Below are 5,287 nucleotides of genomic sequence, written 5' to 3'. Positions count from 1 at the left end.
GCACGGGTTGATGTCTTTCTGGTTTCAGCTTCGCTTTGCTTTTCACAGAAAAAAGAGAATGGTGCACCGTTCCTGGTGGCACTGCAATACCAGGTCAATGCAAGGAGTGAAGAGCGCAAGCCCCAGTTTTCACCTCCCACTGCTCAAAAATGCATTTAATATTTAATCCCCATTTAGAGGACATATCAGATATTAAACTGATAAGAACAGATACTACACTTGATCTTAGCCAAAAGGTCGAGAAGCGATGGCCCACAGGTGTCTGGGGCCAACCCAAGATCTTGGCACACAAGTCAGTTGTTGTGGTGCCATGTTTTTAAGGGCGCATAACAAAGGCGGCTGCTGCTGATCACCTCCGCCCCAAGGTTGACCTAAGTGCACCTCTGAGCCTTGACAGACAGCTGCTTGACATTTGACACACTCAAAGGGCGCAGCCTTACAGCAAAGCCCACCAAAAATAACTTACACTCTTGACCGTCCCTCTCCACGGAAGTCTTTAGTAAAAGGCGAAAGACTTGTGCATTTTGAAGAGAAACCAGAGTCAACGTAGCCCTGTGCTGAGAGCAAGCCAAGCGAGTTCATCCGCCGCGTCACCACAGTTCGGGTCGGTCGCACGTCATCTTGGGACAGCCCTTCTTCAACGCTTTTGGTTTGTCGCCAATAAACTCTAGATTTGACCGTATTGCTTAACATTCTACTGTTGGTTGTGTGCTGCAGTTTTCTATCAGTCGCTGAGGCTGCACACCCTTCGCCTTCACTGGCACACCCCAAACATTTAGTGGTAGACGTGAGTGCATGAGCAAAGCAGCTCCGTGTTTGCTTTGAGCTAAAAGACAACACCCACAACCATCACGTTCCCAGCACCTTGGAAAGACTGGGGATGTTGCTCCGCAAGGACGAGAGAAGTTTGGAGATGGGCACACAGCGGTGAACTTTGGGCGGCTGACCTTTGCTTACGACGACATCATCGGGGGAAAGCGCGGACGCAGCACCACACTAGCAAAAATTATGCAGTCAAGACTCCCACGTTTGGGGAATTTGCTGGGGTCAACACAGCCGGAGTGCAATGGCTGAGCCTCGCCCTGGGTGAACCGCCTGCTTGATCATGGTATCTCCCCCGCCAGGTAAGTATGAGGTGTACTCGCCAAACACCGGGTGGCTCTTGCCAGACACAGCTCTTTGGCTGATGGTGCTGGAAATGAATAATCCCAGAGGCCATGCCTTGACTCAGTTGCTCGTTAATGCTGTGCTATGTTCAACTTCAACCTCCAGCACACATTGGAGAGGAAACACTCGACCTTTTTTACTGGCATACCTGGCTGTCGTTTCCTATAGATTCAGTAACAACTGGACATGACGGCACCAACAGCCGCTTGCCCATCTCGGTGTCGCTTCCCGATACTGGACTAGAGTGTAGCATGTGGTGGAGATAAAGGCTGAAGTGCAGTGTGTCCGAAAGGCTGACTTTTGAGCCCCGCCACGCGCAGGGGGCCTTGCCCAGTCCATAAAAGCAGTCTGTGTCCCCAACCCCCCGGCTTACGGCCATACCACCCTGAGCACGCCCGATCTCGTCTGATCTCGGAAGCCAAGCAGGGTCGGGCCTGGTTAGTACTTGGATGGGAGACCGCCTGGGAATACCAGGTGCTGTAAGCTTTTACACCGCTGCACGCTTTTACACTGCTGCCTCCTTACAAGAAACATGCCCCTCCACGAGCAGGGGCCTTGCCTAGTCCATAAAGGCACTCTCTGTCGCCAGCCCCTCGGCTTACGGCCACACCACCCTGAGCACGCCCGATCTCGTCTGATCTCGGAAGCTAAGCAGGGTCCGGCCGGGTTAGTTAAACTGCTGAATCTTCCTATAGATTCAGCAACAACTGGACATGACGGCACCAACAGCCGCTTGCCCATCTCGGTGTCGCTTCCCGATACTGGACTAGAGTGTAGCATGTGGTGGAGATAAAGGCTGAAGTGCAGTGTGTCCGAAAGGCTGACTTTTGAGCCCCGCCACGCGCAGGGGGCCTTGCCCAGTCCATAAAAGCAGTCTGTGTCCCCAACCCCCCGGCTTACGGCCATACCACCCTGAGCACGCCCGATCTCGTCTGATCTCGGAAGCTAAGCAGGGTCGGGCCGGGTTAGTACTTGGATGGGAGACCGCCTGGGAATACCAGGTGCTGTAAGCTTTAACGCTGCTGCTGCTGCTGCTTCCTTACAAGAAACATGCCCCTCCACGAGCAGAGGCCTTGCCTAGTCCATAAAGGCACTCTCTGTCGCCAGCCCCTCGGCTTACGGCCATACCACCCTGAGCACGCCCGATCTCGTCTGATCTCGGAAGCTAAGCAGGGTCGGGCCGGTTAGTACTTGGATGGGAGACCGCCTGGGAATACCAGGTGCTGTAAGCTTTTACGCTGCTGCTGCTGCTTCCTTACAAGAAACATGGGCTCGCAATTAAATTGACGCACAGGCACGGGTTGATGTCTTTCTGGTTTCAGCTTCGCTTTGCTTTTCACAGAAAAAAGAGAATGGTGCACCATTCCTGGTGGCACTGCAATAGCAGGTCAATGCAAGGAGTGAAGAGAGCAAGCCCCAGTTTTCACCTCCCACTGCTCAAAAATGCATTTAATATTTAATCCCCATATAGAGGACATATCAGATATTAAACTGATAAGAACAGATACTACACTTGATCTTAGCCAAAAGGCCGAGAAGCGATGGCCCACTGGTGTCTGGGGCCAACCCAAGATCTTGGCACACAAGTCAGTTGTTGTGGTGCCATGTCTTTAAGGGCGCATAACAAAGACTGCTGCTGCTGATCACCTCCGCCCCAAGGTTGACCCAAGTGCACCTCTGAGCCTTGACAGACAGCTGCTTGACATTTGACACGCTGAAAAGGGCGCAGCCTTACAGCAAAGCCCACCAAAAATAACTTAAACTCTTGAACGTCCCTCTCCACGGAAGTCTTTAGTAAAAGGCGAAAGACTTGTGCATTTTGAAGAGAAACCAGAGTCAACGTAGCCCCGGTCCTGGAGAGCAGCCGAGGAGTCTATCCGCCGGAGTCACCACAGTCTCGGTCGGCCGGCCGGCCGGCCACCTTGGGACGGCCTTCCTTCAACGTTTTTGCTTAGTCGGCCAATAAACCGCCCAGATTTGACTGCATGTTTGGAAGCGCTTTCCTACTGTCGGGTGTGCGCTGCAGTTTTCTATCAGTCGCTGAGGCTGTGGCACATTCCTCGCTCACTGGCACACCTCCAACATTTATTGGTAGACGTGAGTGCATGAGCAAAGCAGCTCCGTGTCACACTGAGCAGTACAAACTGCCGGGCCATTTCCCACCTCATCCGGGCTTCTGAAATGGTGAGTTGCTCCTGGCATCACTTCAACATCAGGTCACTGCACGGAGTGAACAGAGCAAGCGCCAAAGTATTAACCCTTGGCATGATGGCCATGGATCCATCTCCAACAATCGAGTTCTTCTACAAAGAGTTGGGAAAGGGAGCGGGACATTTGCTTTGAGCTAAAAGACAACACCCACAACCATCACGTTCCCAGCAACTTGGAAAGACTGGGGATGTTGCTCCGCAAGGACGAGAGAAGTTTGGAGATGGGCACACAACGGTGAACTTTGGGCGGCTGACCTTTGCTTACGACGACATCATCGGGGGAAAGCGCGGACGCAGCACCCCACTAGCAAAAATTATGCAGTCAAGACTCCCACGTTTGGGGAATTTGCTGGGGTCAACACGGCCGGAGTGCAATGGCTGAGCCTCGCCCTGGGTGAACCGCCTTCTTGATCATGGCATCTCCCCTGCCAGGTAAGTATGAGGTGTACTCGCCAAAGCCCGGGTGGCTGTTGCCAGACACAGCTCTTTGGCTGATGGTGCAGGAAATGAATAATCCCAGAGGCCAATGCCTTGACTCAGTTGCTCGTTAATGCTGTGCTATGTTCCGCTTCAACCTCCAGCACACATTGGAGAGGAAACACTCGACCTTTTTTACTGGCATACCTGGCTGTCGTTTCCTATAGATTCAGCAACAACTGGACATGACGGCCCCAACAGCCGCTTGCCCATCTCGGTGTTGCTTCCCGATACTGGACTAGAGTGTAGCATGTGGTGGAGATAAAGGCTGAAGTGCAGTGTGTCCGAAAGGCTGACTTTGAGCCCCGCCACGCGCAGGGGGCCTTGCCCAGTCCATAAAAGCAGTCTGTGTCCCCAACCCCCCGGCTTACGGCCATACCACCCTGAGCACGCCCGATCTCGTCTGATCTCGGAAGCCAAGCAGGGTCGGGCCTGGTTAGTACTTTGATGGGAGACCGCCTGGGAATACCAGGTGCTGTAAGCTTTTACACCGCTGCACGCTTTTACACTGCTGCTTCCTTACAAGAAACATGCCCCTCCACGAGCAGGGGCCTTACCTAGTCCATAAAGGCACTCTCTGTCGCCAGCCCGCCACGGCCACACCACCTGAGCACGCCTCGACCCGCTCGATCTCGAAGCTAAGCAGGGTCGGGCCGGCTAGTACTTGATGGGAGACCGCCACCAGGTGCTGTAAGCTTTTACGCTGCTGCTGCTGCTTCCTTACAAGAAACATGGGCTCGCAATTAAATTGACGCACAGGCACGGGTTGATGTTTTTCTGGTTTCAGCTTCGCTTTGCTTTTCACAGAAAAAAGAGAATGGTGCACCGTTCCTGGTGGCACTGCAATACCAGGTCAATGCAAGGAGTGAAGAGAGCAAGCCCCAGTTTTCACCTCCCACTGCTCAAAAATGCATTAAATATTTAATCCCCATTTAGAGGACATATCAGATATTAAACTGATAAGAACAGATACTACACTTGATCTTAGCCAAAAGGCCGAGAAGCGATGGCCCACAGGTGTCTGGGGCCAACCCAAGATCTTGGCACACAAGTCAGTTGTTGTGGTGCCATGTTTTTAAGGGCGCATAACAAAGGCTGCTGCTGCTGATCACCTCCTCCCCAAGGTTGACCTAAGTGCACCTCTGAGCCTTGACAGACAGCTGCTTGACATTTGACACACTCAAAGGGCGCAGCCTTACAGCAAAGCCCACCAAAAATAACTTAAACTCTTGAACGTCCCTCTCCACGGAAGTCTTTAGTAAAAGGCGAAAGACTTGTGCATTTTGAAGAGAAACCAGAGTCAACGTAGCCCCTGTCCTGGAGAGCAGCCGAGGAGTCTATCCGCCGGAGTCACCACAGTCTCGGTCGGCCGGCCACCTTGGGACGGCCTCCTTCAACGTTTTTGCTTAGTCGGCCAATAAACCGCCCAGATT

At 52.9% G+C, this 5,287-nt stretch overlaps 12 non-coding genes across 12 annotated transcripts; 4 read left to right on the top strand and 8 right to left on the bottom strand.

Annotated features, from left to right (window-relative positions):
* Nucleotides 1–56: 56 nt before the first annotated feature.
* On the bottom strand, nucleotides 57–249 carry LOC122763619. Its single transcript, XR_006359251.1, has one exon. It is a non-coding gene; the product is annotated as a U2 spliceosomal RNA (small nuclear RNA).
* Nucleotides 250–431: 182 nt separating this feature from the next.
* Nucleotides 432–544, bottom strand: LOC122763622. Its single transcript, XR_006359254.1, has one exon. It is a non-coding gene; the product is annotated as a U5 spliceosomal RNA (small nuclear RNA).
* Nucleotides 545–968: 424 nt separating this feature from the next.
* Nucleotides 969–1,132, bottom strand: LOC122763616. Its single transcript, XR_006359248.1, has one exon. It is a non-coding gene; the product is annotated as a U1 spliceosomal RNA (small nuclear RNA).
* A 402-nt stretch (nucleotides 1,133–1,534) lies between these two features.
* Nucleotides 1,535–1,653, top strand: LOC122763623. The gene has a single exon (XR_006359255.1). It is a non-coding gene; the product is annotated as a 5S ribosomal RNA (ribosomal RNA).
* A 408-nt stretch (nucleotides 1,654–2,061) lies between these two features.
* LOC122763614 lies at nucleotides 2,062–2,180 on the top strand. Its single transcript, XR_006359246.1, has one exon. It is a non-coding gene; the product is annotated as a 5S ribosomal RNA (ribosomal RNA).
* A 101-nt stretch (nucleotides 2,181–2,281) lies between these two features.
* On the top strand, nucleotides 2,282–2,399 carry LOC122763625. Its single transcript, XR_006359257.1, has one exon. It is a non-coding gene; the product is annotated as a 5S ribosomal RNA (ribosomal RNA).
* A 118-nt stretch (nucleotides 2,400–2,517) lies between these two features.
* On the bottom strand, nucleotides 2,518–2,710 carry LOC122763618. Its single transcript, XR_006359250.1, has one exon. It is a non-coding gene; the product is annotated as a U2 spliceosomal RNA (small nuclear RNA).
* A 183-nt stretch (nucleotides 2,711–2,893) lies between these two features.
* LOC122763621 lies at nucleotides 2,894–3,006 on the bottom strand. The gene has a single exon (XR_006359253.1). It is a non-coding gene; the product is annotated as a U5 spliceosomal RNA (small nuclear RNA).
* Nucleotides 3,007–3,653: 647 nt separating this feature from the next.
* On the bottom strand, nucleotides 3,654–3,817 carry LOC122763615. Its single transcript, XR_006359247.1, has one exon. It is a non-coding gene; the product is annotated as a U1 spliceosomal RNA (small nuclear RNA).
* A 402-nt stretch (nucleotides 3,818–4,219) lies between these two features.
* LOC122763624 lies at nucleotides 4,220–4,338 on the top strand. The gene has a single exon (XR_006359256.1). It is a non-coding gene; the product is annotated as a 5S ribosomal RNA (ribosomal RNA).
* A 331-nt stretch (nucleotides 4,339–4,669) lies between these two features.
* On the bottom strand, nucleotides 4,670–4,862 carry LOC122763617. Its single transcript, XR_006359249.1, has one exon. It is a non-coding gene; the product is annotated as a U2 spliceosomal RNA (small nuclear RNA).
* Nucleotides 4,863–5,044: 182 nt separating this feature from the next.
* On the bottom strand, nucleotides 5,045–5,157 carry LOC122763620. The gene has a single exon (XR_006359252.1). It is a non-coding gene; the product is annotated as a U5 spliceosomal RNA (small nuclear RNA).
* Nucleotides 5,158–5,287: the final 130 nt, after the last annotated feature.

This window comes from Solea senegalensis, unplaced genomic scaffold, assembly GCF_019176455.1.
Source record: "Solea senegalensis isolate Sse05_10M unplaced genomic scaffold, IFAPA_SoseM_1 scf7180000016966, whole genome shotgun sequence".
Lineage (NCBI taxonomy): Eukaryota > Metazoa > Chordata > Actinopteri > Pleuronectiformes > Soleidae > Solea > Solea senegalensis.
The sequence above is the reverse complement of the archived record's forward strand: the minus strand, read 5'-3'. Positions and strand labels throughout refer to the sequence as shown.